Source organism: Solea senegalensis, linkage group LG18 (genome assembly GCF_019176455.1).
Source record: "Solea senegalensis isolate Sse05_10M linkage group LG18, IFAPA_SoseM_1, whole genome shotgun sequence".
Classification (NCBI taxonomy): domain Eukaryota; kingdom Metazoa; phylum Chordata; class Actinopteri; order Pleuronectiformes; family Soleidae; genus Solea; species Solea senegalensis.
Window position 1 is genome coordinate 12,785,908 of NC_058041.1, and position 14,372 is coordinate 12,800,279.

General features: G+C 38.5%; 1 protein-coding gene across 4 annotated transcripts in view; it reads left to right on the forward strand.

Moving 5' to 3' along the window:
- Positions 1 to 14,372, forward strand: part of vti1a (vesicle transport through interaction with t-SNAREs 1A) — a 106,178-nt gene that overhangs the window by 31,478 nt on the left and 60,328 nt on the right. The window lies entirely within an intron of this gene.

Genomic DNA, 14,372 nt, shown 5'->3' on the forward strand with positions numbered 1-14,372 from the left:
TATCAACCAGCTTTCTGTGGCTTCCGTTGTAGTTTTGAAAAAGTTTGTCAATTTACACTATAATCGCGGGGTGGCTGGCATGTGCGACATCGACAGATTTAATAATTCAAGTCAAGGAAGGTTCGCACACAGACCACCAGCTTTTGATGTTCTCTGTAACTCGCACAAATTCATAAATACAATCTGCATTCTCTGCTTAAAAAATGTTGGTTCAAATGTCTCAGATGATACTACCCGTATCGGAGTTTCTGGAATCTGCGACAGCCAACATATTTTTAATTCTATTGAGTTGCGTCTTTTACTAGAGAGGCTCATTTTTATGTTTTGCCTCAGTGTGCATGGTGTTTAAGAAATGGGCCAAATGTAAAACTGCTCAGTACCTCCCTGACCCAGTGCTTTCTCCTGCAATGGTCGGCCACATGCCCCTTGACCCCAAGTCACTGGTGGCCGTCTCATCCACTGTGTGTTTGGCGAGCTAAGAACAATACTCGTTTATCCTGTCTTGGTCCCACACACTTGGCCTGCTCCACACTAGCTGTGGGGTGCGTTTGTGGTTTGGTGGGGAGGCTTCACCCCTGCGTCTTTAATCCATGACCCCTTCCTTTACTCTGCTGTCGATACCAACCCTCCGCTCAGATGCACAACCTGAAATGGCACTGTCTCCATGTTAAACCAAGGATACATCTGCACAAAGAACATAGATGCTCTGTGAATATGCACTCCTCCACCAGACTAATTATTATATATGCCAAGCACTTAAATTTAACACAGTGTGCACAAACATTAGGTAGACATATTTATTCTCTGGGTTTATAATGTTTGACAGAGTTGCCATCTGATCCCAAATTCAGTTTGGTCTTTAATTTAGTGTTGTTCTCCCATTTCAGACTATATATTTACTTGTGTGGTTCCACAGAGACTCGTCACAACACTTTTCTGGCATCTTTGGTAAATTCTGCACTATTTAGATCATAGGCCTGCCATAGTTTGTAGAATATCCAGATGCTGTGTACGCTATGGCTTGGCATTTGTGTTTTTTTTTCCCGCACACTGAAATGGTTTACTTTTATCGTCCACAAAAACTGCATTTATTGTAGCACTTTCTTTCAACAAATGCAAAGTAATGCATGAAATAAAAAAGCTGAAGAAGTGCACAACTTTTTATTCATGCACAGTATGAAAATGGCATTGGCAGTTGTTGGGAAATAAGCTTCGAGTTTTCAAACACAGGGGTGCAGCACCCATTGATGTCAAACAAGAATAATTAGAGTGTTAAGTGTTAAAGTCTCCAATCAGATGCTCCATAGTCATACTGTTAATACTTTTCTTGCCACAAGTCCCCTCAGACATCTAAGCTGTTCCTTTCACCATTCGTAAGTTTAGCGTCATTATATTTCGCAGTATTTCAAAGTTGCATTCTCTATCCAAAATGGCACAGAAGTCCTTAAGAACCGTAATTGACCAATGGGAGACGTGGAGCTAAAAGAGATGTTATTTCAAAGAGATAGACCCTGAACAAAGAAATGGCGTAGAATCTCAGCTTTGCCCCTTTTCTCTTCTGCGTCAACAATATATCTCTTAATGACCAGGAACAAAAACGCCAGGATGCCTCTAGGTCCTATTCCAAGAAAAGATAAATCTTCATATAATACTATTTTCTTAGATATTAGCATTTTCTCCTACTACTCTCAATGTTTCCATTGTATTTATTGAAATAAATGCTTGCCAAATGCTGTGGAAGCCCCCAGAGGGGTAAAGAGACCCTAGACATGAGTTATTTACCACATGCACTCCTGAGGAACCATGGTTCTCTGTTTGTCTCATAAATAAAGTATAGAAGTTCATTAGTGAGAAGTTCACTGACTTTAAAGCCCAGACATGGGAGCTAGCCCAGTTAAAGAGGGCCCTAAATAAAGAGGGAGGGCTTGCAGTTAGCCAATTTAAAAACATTTGAGTCAGGGGCATTTGAAATGCCCAAATGTGGAGGCTTGACTGATGTTAAATCAAAGACATGCCAGAGTTTAGTCCTTCCCTCCACAGTTGAAAAGATTTTGAATGATTTATGATTGCTTGTTTAGAAATGGATTGCATGTCAGATAAGACATCTATGCTGCAGTCCACCTTTTTTGATTATTACTCACTAAATTTGAGAGAGCTGAGTCTCACACTGATTGACACCTCACACAAAACACAGCTAAAAAAATGTTCCATCAAAGTGATGGAACGTAAAATTCACTCTTGTTTACCAGCATGATGTCGATGACTGATACAAATTAAATTAAAGTCACTTAATTATATTAATTTAAAATTGGATTTTGTAGGTGCTACTGCGAATGTGCAATTGTTTTAGACACAAATGGAAACACAAAACACAAACTTTATACTTTGTCATCGTAGCATCAGTGGCTTGTTGATGTTCTGTAAAGTATATTCACATTTTGTTTTTTGAGACACAACTAATGGAGGTTCAATATAGTTGTATATTTTGAGACCAAACTTTATATGACATATTCAGCCTTTACATTTTTTCTACGATTGTGTTTTTAAAATTCTACAACTAACTTAAATGCAGAGTGAGCTCACTTTGAAAATTCATCCCCCTCCGTGTTTTTTCAGCTGACACAAATAACTGGGAGTAGCAGCAAAATGAGCCACTGAAACAAAGAAAGAGGCAGACAAAAGCGTAGCTGCTCTGCATTTTAAAGGTGGCCAGCAAGAGGCTGAGAGGACTTCTTAGGCAAGTGTTCTTGGTGTTTAGGGGACTGTAATCAATCCTGCAAAATGAAAACAGCTCATTAGGGATTGATTTCAGTCCCACTCAGATAAGCAAAAAGGGCTGGAGCTCGGCCCTCAGGGGCCCCAGCCTTGCCCAAAGTTCACACCACGTCAGGTAGAGAGCAGCACCGCAGGCTATCTACTTTATTAGGTTGGAGATAAGCTGATTAGACCTTGTCAATCAAAGATGCCAGTGACTCAATCGTGATCCAGAGGACTTTTCTTTCCGTCTGCTCTTCCTATCCCACCCTCACAGTCTCCCTCTCTCTTTTTTGTGATAAATCATTGAAGCGACCAACAAAGTGGCAGCCAACGCTGGGCTTAGCTAAGCAGCCCTGCAGTTGTCACCACGGCAGACACATGAGGACCCTGTGATGATGTGATGACTATATTAAAGAGTACATCAGTTTGTTTTAGAGCAGTTTGATTTTTCTACTGCAGTGGTATTAAAAAGAGAGAGGGAGGGAGAGGGAGAGAGGGAAGGGCGAGCAAACCGGCGTCATCGAACATGATTCCAGTGGCAGAGAAAAGGATTCTGGGACAGCAAGAAATAAATAGATAAGTGACAGAATGAAGAGAAATAAATAAATATGTTTTTGTAAACATTAAAAAAAACAAAAAAAAAACTTCATGGCTCCCTTTTGAAGCAGAGCGTGGCTTTGAGTCTTGCTGAGAGTCCATGGGTGATGGAGTGGCCCAGTAACACAGCACACTTTTGTCCCGACTCTCCATCGCTCCCCCTCCATCTTTCTGCTTCTCTCCCACTTGCTTTATTTCTCCCCGTTCACTCAAAAGATCAGACTCGATGATTCTTTTTGTGCTGGGCCACCAAAGTGGTGCTCACTCCCCAAATCCGTATGCAAACACTTAAATTACATAACCAGTTGCCTTTAAAACACCCGAGTGATATTTTAAGCAGATTGTATTATTAGCTGTTGACATTAATCTATTTTTGTTATATCATATTTTCAGTGAATTCAAAGTTTAGTGTAATATTTCATTTTAATATTGTATTAATACAAATATGTATCTAGTTTTTCAAGTTAAAATGAGAAAATAAGCCTCATTTTTTACTTGTGTACTCAATTTTTCTCTTAATTACATACATTTTAACAATTGTTAATACTTTTTTAACATTTATTTTATATGTAGTTTTTAATATACAGTTAGAATGATTGATGTTAAAAAAATTCAATCACTATAAGAATAATTAAAATATATATCAGGTTATATAATAATATTTTATATATAATTAAATGATTATGTTAAGACAATATAATTGTTCTTAATATATGTGCAATGTAAATCTATATCTTGCACTTCATTTGTAGTTTATTCTCTCTGTGATACAATGTAGTTTGAATATTTTAAGGATCTCTTTTCACATCTCATTTTAAAAGGATATTTTGCTAAAGTGGATTTCCTTGAGGTATAGCATAATAAATCACTTTTTTTGTAGGCTGATATAATCAGCATGTTGTATTGTGTTCAAAAAGAATAAGAAGTTATTTGATAATTGTTTGATTAATGGAGCTGAGATCTAGGACTTAAATATTTCACAGTTTGAGTTTTCAGCTGTGGAGAAAGAAGAAGGCCCTTTTTAAAAAATCCATCTTAAAGGAAAAGTATGTTTTTCTATATAGCTATTTGAAAAGAAAATAATTTTTTAAACATCCCCAAAATTCAGCTTGAAACCATATTTCCTAAATATATATGCTTCAATGCCTAACATCTTGCTCTCAGAAAATCTAGCCGCGGGTGTGCTGTTTATCGGTAAACCCCTGGTGGATGAAAGGCGTAGCAATAATGATTTTTTCTCTCCTAATCGGACCTTGTCAGCAAGGCGTCTTATCGTGGAGAGGAAAATGACACCGATCCTATCGAAGAGCCTGGAGTCCGAGTCGGCGGCACGCGTCCCCCCAATCATGGTTGGCCATGGCCCAGCCATATCTAGCGCCGCCACAAACGGCGTGCGGCACTTTTTTCATGTGGACTTCAAAAACGTTGCGAGTCATTAAAATTGCACCCACGTTCGGCAGCGGGGATCAGCGGCTCTGGAGCGAAAATGGGATGTGGGAAGAGGAGACTCGCTAAATGTGTTAATTCCATCCTCACATGTTTACGGCTTAATTTTAATCTGTTTGAGGGGGGTGGGGGGTGGAGGGGCGATTGGAAAGGGGTGCGGGAGGGGCAATGAGAAAGCCTCGCACTGCAATAAATCGCCATTATCTTTGACACCCTAGGACTCAGCTGTTCCAGGGATTTAGGGGTCCATTGGCAACAGTGTATATCGTAGGGCATGAAAACACTGTTTACGCTTGAACTGCGGTAGCTAAGGTGCAATCACCAGTTTCAGGCTGCACAGACAAAAGACCTTGCGTGCACAATGGCCTCCTAGCATACGGACTCTCAATGGAAGAGCTGAACCAACAGACTCGAGTAGGTGTTTGTGTCTGCGAGCCCGTTTCACTTCCTTGGCGGAATCTGAGTTTCCATGTGTATCGACAGGTGTTGTCGCAAATATTGGCTTAAGTTGAGTGGGGCGACAAAGATGGCTCTGTCTGCTGCGGTTGTGTAAAATTAGATGACCTTTATACAAAAGATGGAAGTCTATTAAAATGTCTAATACCTCAGTTCGGTCCACCGACTACTGCTATTAGTCTCCTTGTGTCCCGCAATTAGGTCCACACAGTATGTTAGCCAGCATTAATAAATATTATGAGAAAATCTAATAATTAGACCTTTAGTCACTTATTAGCTTCAACAAGGTTCTCAACATAATGAGTCTCTCATAATAATTATCCGACAAGAGTTCAGTGGAGCTTTCCTGCTCAGTAAAACAAGATACATGTTTTTGTCCATTTTTAAATGAAAAATAAACTTTTTTAAGATGATTTAAATTTGAGCAAAAGTTTGGTGCAGATTTAGTCAAACTTCTTAAGTGTTTGAGAAGCAAAGGAGGAAAATCTGTAACTTTTTGCATATTTAAATGACTGCAGACTTCAGCTGCACATCATTTTCATGCGGTGCAAATGTCAAAGACCCAAATATTTACTGAAGTGCTGAGAGAGTGGCATTAGCACGGTCAACTGAATGTCTCTCAATACCAGACCAAGATGAATGTCCTTGTTCACTGTAAATGTTACATTTTTTGTGGCTCACCACAAATAATATCTATTAAATAGAAAACCACTGCTGGTTTCAGCTTAAATATACTGAACTTTTATTTAGTAATTTCAGCTGAGTTTATAAATGGGTCTATATTCATGATCAGACCAACTTTAAAACATAAATTGATGTAATCTAATCCTTATCGTAAAAACGTAACATCCAAGTGTCTAGATCGTTCTCTGCCAGTAGACGACACCTTTGTCCCAACCTTAAATGGGATTTTTATTTCTATTTTTAGCTTACAAGAACTTAAAAGATACCCCCTTCCTACTTGCATGCAGAAGAAGAAAGTGTAGCATTGACCTCTGGCTGACACAGAGAAAGCTGAAGGAAGGGAGGGGGAGATGGAGGGGGGAAAAAAAGCAGCAGCAGAAAGAGCGACAGAGAGGAGAGAGCTAAGACAACAACTGTGAAGAGCCGCACAGGGTTAAAGAAAAACTGTTTCAGAAGGAAATGGGAGACAAAAGCAAGGACTCAGAGCCCCCATGGGCGCTTTAAAGAGCCGCTACATCTGAGGCGTTAAAATATTAAAAATGGAACGGGAGAACAAAAAAAAACTGAAATATGAAATGAAGTAAAGGAGCGGCAGTGAGAGAAAATTGTGCCACCTTGTCACCCGAGGACGTATATCAGAAATATTAATTCTGTACGCTTTTGGATGAACTGATGACAGTTAAAACCTGAAAAAAAACCACAACTGAGGAGATATTTATCAGCGTGAGTGTGGGAATATGACGACGATGGTTATTTCACAACAGATGTGTGAAATGTTTTTTTTCACTTAAGCTTTTTCACTATTTCACAAATAAATAAAAACAAATATGGTCGCTTTTATTTGACCAGTAACCTCCCTCAGATGCGATCTCATTTACAACATAGTAAAGTGACAACCTTTGTGATTTAAAAAGAGGCAAGAGGCGCATGACTACAAAGCACTTGAGTAATGACAACTGAGTCCAACTACCATTAGCATCGTATCTTCACACAGAGTCTTCTGTCAAGCTGGCAAACATAAATGATTCATGCACAGTTTTAAGGGGGAAAATTGTTAAGGGTAAAGAAATATTATTATTATTATTATTACTACAACAGCTCTCAATTTATTGTTTCCTTTGTTCCTAAAAAATTACAAGTTTTGTAAGTTGATTGAAATATTCAGAATTTTTTGACATATATTTGATGTTTAATGGTGGAAGTAGTAATAGTTTTTCTGTACATTTGTTTCAAATTAATTACTTTTCACTTAATATTTATGTTGATTTTTAACAACATTTTTATGTTGATTTTTAAAGAAGTGTATCACAGAGTAAAATGTATGAGTGTGAAATTGTGCAGCAATTTAGTGACAATTGTAACTCATAAAAAAAATCCATCCATGACTTTTTAGCCAAAAAAAAAGCAATATTGACTTTAAAAATAAATGTTTTTCAGTTTCACAGTGAAGGTAATTTTTATTTTGTAAATTTTAGGATTGCAGCCAGTTTAAAGTTAAACACAATTTCTAATAGCAGTTGTCTGACTGCTGGTGTCATTTTAATGTAACTGCTCAGCCACAATTCACTTACTCTACATAGAAGTTTTAACATTTTCAAAAACAAAACAGTAAAATAAAATACCCAGCACATGGAAATAAGCTTGTAATAATACTTTTTGAAACACCATGCTCACCACAATGTAGAATAAATTGAGTTTTATAAAATAAGTAACCATCTCTTTTCCTGCACCACCGCCCTGTAGTTTACAATGTTAGATACAGTTTTATTCAATCTAATACACTCTTTGTGAACAAATTATTATTTTAACTACAAAATCTAAAAATGTATTTACCTCATCATCCAAAAACAATAGTACTGTGTGTCATTTTTTTGTGTGGGATCACTTTGTGTCTCATTTTCCCTTAACTCTGAAATAAAGACTCAAATAAATATTAATACATTGCAATAAAATAATTAATATTAAATGTTGGAGGCTTTTGAAGAAAACAGTCTGCAGTTTGTAAATTGTAAATACAAGTTTTATACCTTGATCATGAGAACATTTTCATGCTTTTGATTGTTTTAGACAAGTTATTATTGGATTATAGTGATTCTGTGAGTGAGGTCTGTAAGAAAACAATGACTTTTACTTCACAGTGCCATCGCTGTTGCTTGATATGATCTCAATATCTTGATCCAAATCCAAAAGTAAATGCATTAGGAAATGTATCAGCTCAATTCAATATTTAATAGTTTGTCTAAATAAACAATATAGGACTAAATGCAGTCACTACCTCTTTATTCATCTGCACCTAATGAAGACGTTTCCTGAGCCTCTCACCCTGCAAGCTACACAATTATACTGTACAAACACAGTGAAGCACACGAGCCGCGTCCGTCTGTCCTTGCTCCTCTTTGACTCAGCGGTAGCCTCAAGGAGCAAACCCTCCCACCACTGTCAAAGGATCTTCCTCCTCGGCTGTCCTCTGCCCATCAGACAGGGTGCCGCCCGTTTGAGACACCCAGGGAACATGAAACAGAGCCGGGCCGAGATGTCAGCTGGTCGTCCCATCTGCCAGTCAGTGGGATGGTAAAGCTTTTGTCCTGGGGGGTAACCTCAGGAGTGCTCTGCGTGCTGCTCAAGCGTGTTTGTGTATGCACACATGTGCATGTTGCTTTGGGACAGGAGAGTCTGAATTGCAGTTCTGAGGAAAAGTGGCCACAAACAACATGCAGATATTGTCCTTTATGTGCCCATATAGGATTTTATTTACCAAATTACCAAAATTTAAATTTGATTTCTCTGTTGTTAGATCTTGGCACAAAAGCTTCACGACATTTTCGGTGGCAGCCATTTCAAGGGAATATAAGGTGTTGGTTTCAAACATTTGGTTTCCATGGGGTTGAAGTTAATTGGTCGTATTTCAGATCTGCTCCATTCTTATGGAAACCACAATCGGTGGAAGCCTCGTCAGAATTTTAAATAACCTGCAACTTGTCTCCTCTGTTAAATAATATAACCTTGACAACACAAACAGCTTGACTCCCATATAAATGAAGCAGCATACTGACTGGTTAGAGTTTGGTTGGTTGTTTGAATTGAATCATAATCCCTTTTGTGCATTCTATCGTTTGGTAGATAGGCTGCGCCCTTGAGCTGCTTTAGGAGGAGGGCGCAGTGAGAAGCTCTATGCTGAAGATGCTGAAAGGGGGGTTTGTGTGCATGCAGGAATGCTTGCACATAAACCTGTGGACGGGTCTATGTAAGCCCAAGAGTTCCTAAAAAGAGAATGCACATAGACAGCGTGAACTTATTTATTTACCACTGAGTTGTGCTTTTGTAGTTGTGCCTGTCAAGGATATCGGCACAAGTTAACGTGTGCGTTTGTGTGTGTGTTTGCATGTGTGTGTTTTAGCTGTATGTGCATGTTGGCTCAGATAAAATGTGATTTATAACAACAAAGTCATCCTTTTTCCTGGGCTGTAATCATTTTTAGTCAACTTTGACTGTTGACTGCCATGTAGAAAGCTTCCCTTAAGTGGTCGACATAGTCCCTATGCTCACATCAGTCAAGTCTCACCGCATGATGTATGTAGTTGTAGTCCTGAAGGGCTGATGTATGCACAGCACTGCACCGGCAATCCTCCCTGAGCACATCTATGATCTTGGGTTACTCAATCATCAATCAAGGCCAACTGCAGCGAACTGTACCATCGCCCATCTTTTAGAGCTCACTTGTGAAGGACTGGCTAAGTTGGCCTAAGGGACACTTTTCTTGGTCTGACCCATCTCAGGTTTGATGTCAATATGTGTGTAGTTATGACTACACACAGGACAGAGTTGATGCATTGATGTAGACTTTTTTTTAATGTTTGGTGAAGGTGTGTGCATGTTTGTTTTTTTTCGGAATTTTTGAAGTATTTTTTTGGGAGATATTTTTCCAGTAATTTGTTTGGTGTTTTCATTTTGCAGATCTGATCATTTTAACTAACTTTAACCCAATTAATAAGGCCAATATTTGTAATTTTATAATTTAAATCAAATATCAACGTTGTTATTAATTTGCCAATTATTGCAGAGTACACATTCTATGCTCAGAAAAATGCTAAATGTTGCTATGTCACTAAAACCTTCATTTTTTAATATTTAGTTTACACATTATATATATTTGAAAATACTGTATGTAGTTGCACTGCAGAGCAGGCATGTAGATTGGAGAGCGGACAATTAGTGTTCTATAACTGTTTACGGAAGCAATTGTTTGAATTATTTGTTATTGTTAAACAGCTATATTTTATCAAATGGAGAATATAAATAAAGTAGGCCAAATATATGGGCCAAGAAATCAGCATTGATTATCTGCCATTGGCTGCCCTGATTTCTAAAATCAGCATTGGCTGTAGGAATACCCATATCGTTCGACCTCTAATGAAAAACAATCATTTAGATGTAGTTATTTCTACATTTTATTTAAATACATCGTTAGAAAAATGCGGCATTCACCTTATACCACAATGTAATTTTGTTGATTAATATAAGAAAAGGCCGTCGTCTCTCATGAAAAAAAAAAAAAGAGCATGCAAAGACTTGCCTAATATGAATTGATCAACTGTCCTTGCCAGATTTAGCCCATTCATAATGAGGCTTATGCCTGAAGAATGCAGAGCCTAAATTTCAGACAATATGGGCAGAGGGAGCAGACAAAGAAGGCAGTGCAACAAAAACAGAGCCAGAGAATCAAAAGGAAATATACAGTTCATTCACTTCCTCCACAAAGCTACTCTGAATTCATTATATCATCCAGAATGGACATTCAGAACCATACGATAATGCAGTGATGGAGTTGCACGCCAATTTCCCTGTGTGCTTGAAGTGTGGTATTGTGTTGTTTTAATGAGCTGTTTAGACTAGTGGTTGTTTGCATTTGGGCTGTAACAACCAGCTCAGTGAATAATTGTTATTGCCTCTAAAAGGCTAGATGTATGGAATACATGCAAATTGTGTGCGTGTGCGCGCATGCGTGTGTCTTGAAAAAAAATTGCATTCCAGATGTCCTTTTTTCATGTGCGCCACACACACACTTAAAGGACAGAACAGATGATGATGTTGATGATGATTAAGATCTTAAACATATGGAGATACTTTGTTGGTTTAGTCTTTGTAAATGTGTTTTTGTGTGTGAGACTGTGGTGATTTTTTTATTCACTTGTTTTATTTTTTTTCACCATTTCTGCTCCCTCAGTCTTGTGTGACAGGTTTGCCCATCTCTCCTGGGGAGGCCTTCACTCCTAATTTAGACACAAGCGTCGTCAAGTGACAGCAATGGCTGCGGCACCCTACCTTTGTGATATGACTACAGTTAACTTAACAAGTCTCGATATGTGAGCTCCATCTTTGATGTAGCTGTTTTGAGTGCTTTGAGCATCTTCCTTATGAAGAAGTTGAAATTTTTTGGTGGATTTGTCACAATGATCTTCAGAGGGATACAGGTCATTTAATATTTTTTAACAAAAATAAGTCATTATCCTTGATCATATTTAACATAATATGCACTGTATTGTTTGTGCGTGGATGTCCATCATAGAAAGTGCTCTCCTTGCCTCAATGTCATTTACAAACCCATAGAAAACTCCATCCCATAGTCATCAGGATGAGCACATGTTGCAACACAGGTGGTAAGAGGGGAGCAGCAGCAAACATCCGCCCATACCTGCTTTTCGTACAGTGACCACAAATGTCAACAGCAGGACAGAAATCAAAGAGTCCTCTGATACAGAGATGTTGGGAATGTGGTCATTTTCAAAGCAAACCTTTTACTTCATTATGTTTAAACAGCGGACTTCTCGTGGGCTGGGCTTTAGTATAAATGTGGACATTTTTTTGTTAATGAGATTCAAGTAAAGTGAATCTGTTTCTGTCTTTGATTTTGTTTCACTGCCTCTGCAACAACTTCAGCTTGGATGTTGCATCTGTTCCACAAAAAAAAAACTGAAGAAGCACTTCACTGCAGTAAAATGAGAAAATCAGTGCATTACACAAAAACAAAAGAAGTGCATTAAACTGCTTTATGAAATAAAACGGAAATTAAATAGGAAGAATCTACTGTTGCTCTGTTGTAATGTAGATTAATTTGTGAGATGAAATGAAAGTTAAGTGTATGCTGGCATGCGTGTGTGTGCGTGTGTGTGCGTGTGTGTGTGTGTGTGTGAGAGAAGGGTAAAGTTGTGTTGAGTGACAAGAGCGTGCATCTTGAGCCACCTGGATTTATTTGGGCCAAACAAGAGGGGCCCATGTCCGTCTGGGCCCCTCCTCTGTCCGCACTGGGGCCTCAGAGCCACGAACAGAAGGTGCCTCCTCACAACTCACACCTGAGCTCCTCCCAGGCTGGGACCAAAATCTCTCTTTCTATCTCTCTTCCTATCTCTCTCTTCATCCGTACATCCTCCTCTCTCTCTCGCTCTCCCTCTTTCACTTCCCTCTGTATCGACTGTATTTCTCTCTCCGGCCATGGCCTGGCCTACTTTTACCTCTCACACTCTGGACTCTTTGATGTCAACCATGTTGGCCCTCTCCACAGATCATGTGTGTGTGTTTAGATATGGACCCTTTGCTCAATCCTCAGTCTGTTTATGAGTATACATTTCACAAACGGGATATTTAGTTAATGGTCTACAAAGAGAAGCATTCTCTCTAATGTATTAGCTGTGGTTAATACAGTAAATGATGCCCAGATCCGCCGTGAAAACCACTATTCCATTTCCTTGATTCTGTCCATTTTAGTTTTTTGCCTTTTTTTCCCCCAGACAAGCTGTTGAGTTAGTTTTCATTTGTTGTTGTCCCCCCCCCTACAAATCTTTCAACTCAGTTCCTGGAAAAGAGGCTTTATTCACGAAGGAACTGTGTGCTTGCTTGTCTGCTTGCATCTTTTTCATTTAGTCTTGAGGTGACAGGGTGTGAAGCCGGGTAAGCGCATGCATCTCAGAAGTCAAAAGTACAAACACTAACAAGACAAGGACTCAGCTGCTTTGTTTTTGAGGGTTAAAAATGACTCAAAATGAATAGGATTCTTGTTTGATTGGTCAGTAGCAATACATCAGAGACATTTGCCTCATAAGTGTATGATAGTTAATTCAAAATGATCTCAAGGATAACTTTGAGTCCCTCACATTATAAATATATTTTTGAAAAGTGATGTTAGAAGTAACGCAATTACAACCACATTAGGTTGTAATAACACCTTGAAACACGTGTTTATACGTCTTGTGAAGTGAATTATTTATAAAAATGAAATGAAATGCCATACTTTATTTTTAGCTATTGTTATAGCTGTAATTTCAACAGTCCCTAAATGCAGTTAGAATTCCCCAAAGTTAGAAATCAGCTTTGCAAAACTACAGCGCTTGCTCAACACAGTTGCGACTGACATATTTACTGGCCTTTTATGTATTTTTGGACATCTGTAGCCAGTAAAGCTGTGCAACATCATCGTCACAGTTTGAGGGGAGAGCATACCTTGGATGAACTCACCTCGTGTTTCTTAATATTTAGTTTGCATGATGGTGTTTTCATGTCACAATTTCTGAGTGAAGTTTCACTGTGTGCAGAGTGACGCAAAAGGTCTCTTCAGACATCAAGGTTTTGTGTCACAACCTCTTTGATTGTGCACAGATAGTTATTAGCTGCAGTAAATTATGCTCGCAATAACAAACTGAATCACATGACCACTTGTTAGTTTAGGCTAAATGTATTGAGACATGCAACTGTTCAACAATCTTATATGATCAGCACCAAATTTTATCTGTCCATAGATATTATATCTACCTATGCCAGAGGTTTTTTTTTTGATAGCAGTCTCTTAACTATTTCTTATGAAACTGCTTAAAATGTCGTAAAACAGTGGGGAAAAGAAATTCTGTATCCATCTCCTTAATCAGTTTTACTCCAAATGTTATCAATTCTTCCATTGCTTTCCCATGCATCCATCCATTAAAGTTTCAAAAAAATTGGTTAATGGGTTTTTGGTGTATTCTTGAACTTTTATTGATTTAAAAAAAATAAAAACGAGTTGTTGTGTAATCCTGTTAATAAACAGAGGGACAGGCAGAAAGACACAGCCTCTTTGGCAGAGGTGCAAACTCTTTGTCTGATTCTTACGGTAAAACTGACTTGTTGTGTCATTAGTGTTCAACGCTAACATCTAATTGATCCAAACTGGGCTTAATAGGCGAAGCAGGATATGGTCCACCATTGTAACTAGCAGCATGGAAAACCTGGCAATTAATGGGACATGGTGGTCTTCTCAGGTTTGGTGGTATTAATAGAAAGTTTCACCCTCACACTGCAGCCATGTGGATAATTACACCATCAGTCTCTCTGGGTTCTTACGGTCACAGCGCCTGGGTCTAGATGATTCGCTACTTGTAAAGTCACTTTTGTGTTAAACTTCATGC